At 38.4% G+C, this 1,631-nt stretch overlaps 1 long non-coding RNA gene across 1 annotated transcript in view; it reads right to left on the bottom strand.

The window, feature by feature from the left end:
* Positions 1 to 641, bottom strand: part of LOC117949787 — a 15,702-nt gene extending 15,061 nt beyond the window's left edge. The window contains exon 1 of the long non-coding RNA XR_004657735.1: positions 631 to 641. This is a non-coding gene — a long non-coding RNA (uncharacterized LOC117949787). The remainder of the gene's footprint in view (positions 1 to 630) is intronic.
* Between the last annotated feature and the right edge of the window lie 990 nt (positions 642 to 1,631).

The following is a 1,631-nucleotide window of genomic DNA, read 5'->3' as shown; positions in this document are numbered from 1 at the left end:
CAGAGACACAGAGACACAGAGACGAAGAGACACAGAGACGAAGAGACAGAGACATAGAGACACAGACACAGAGACAAAGAGACACAGAGACATGAGGACAATAATATACGTCCATAAATATACATGAAATTCAATATTTTTACATTTAACATTACATAATTTTCAGCAAACTTCAAAGAACAACAAAAAAACAACATCTCCACTGAGTTTAACCGAATATTCTCTGTTCTTAGTGGACTAATCTGTGGTTTTGGTTTTCGTGCCTATTCCTGATCTTGCTTGTTTCCTTGCCTAGTCCTGGTCTTGCTTGTTTCCTTGCCTAGTCCTGGTCTTGCTTGTTTCCTTGCCTAGTCCTGGTCTTGCTTGTTTCCTTGCCTAGTCCTGGTCTTGCTTGTTTCCTTGCCTTGTCCTGGTCTTGCTTGTTTTCTTGCCTAGTCCTGGTCTTGCTTGTTTCCTTGCCTAGTCCTGGTCTTGCTTGTTTCCTTGCCTTGTCCTGGTCTTGCTTGTTTCCTTGCCTAGTCCTGGTCTTGCTTGTTTCCTTGCCTAGTCCTGGTCCTGCTTGTTTTCTTGCCTAGTCCTGGTTTGCTTGGACTACCTGACATTCATGTCTTTATGGTGAGAAGAGGAAACCTACGCAGAACATACAAACTCCACCCAGAAAGACCCGGAACGACCTGGATCCAAACCAGGAACCTTCTTAACCCTTGTGTTGTCTTTCCGTCGACCTCCAACTTTGTGTTTTTCTGGTATTTTTCTGTTTTTTTCCACACTTTTCTCAACATTTTTGTAGTTTTTTTTTAATTTTTTTCATCACTTTTATTCAGCATTTGTAGTTTCCTTTAACCAATTTTTTTGTCACTTCTTTTTAACACGTTTTTGCCACCTTTGGTGATTCTACCAATTTAGTTTGGTCAGTTTTTTCAGGGTAAAAAAAAAAAAAAAGAATGGATGATTTTTTTTCTGCGTTTTTTAAGCTTTTTCCATCATTTGTCACTTTTTTCCACAGTCTTTGGTGGTAGTTCTGATATATAGTTCTTTTGTAAACGGGTCAATTTGACCCCGAGGACAACAGGAGGGGTAAAATAGCCAAATGCCTCGTCATCTAAATAGTGACGCGCATGAATGCATGAACCAGATTCCCACCGACGCACAAAATAACTCCTCAAATCCCAGAAAAACAGGATATATTTTTTGTAACTTGGGCACTGAATTTAATCAGAATCGCATTGTGTCAGACTTTGAGATTTCAGTAAAAAATCATACTGTTGTCCAAAGAATCAATGTGATATTGTAGCGTGATAAAACTAGTTATTTTTTGCATATCTGGCACATTTTATATATTTTAATCACAATATTTCTTGTTCTGTATCTCCCACAACCCACGATTTGATCTCATGAATCTTTATATATTTATTTTATAATCTATTTATTGATTCATGTTCGTATCTGCTCTAATGTCCGTGTCTTTGACTTGAATTGAATGAGTCACTTATGTTAATTTGATTTGTGAACACTGGTTATTAGTTTTGTTTTTCATATTAATGTTTCTACTCACTCCGCTGCTTTTTTCTGGAACAACTCTGGCGTCCATTTCCCACAGCGACCTTCCATCTGGGGGGGGGGGGCAAAAC

This window comes from Etheostoma cragini, chromosome 8 (genome assembly GCF_013103735.1).
Source record: "Etheostoma cragini isolate CJK2018 chromosome 8, CSU_Ecrag_1.0, whole genome shotgun sequence".
NCBI classification, from domain to species: Eukaryota; Metazoa; Chordata; class Actinopteri; order Perciformes; family Percidae; genus Etheostoma; species Etheostoma cragini.
Note: the sequence above shows the minus strand (reverse complement) of the source record. Positions and strands in the feature narration are given on the sequence as shown.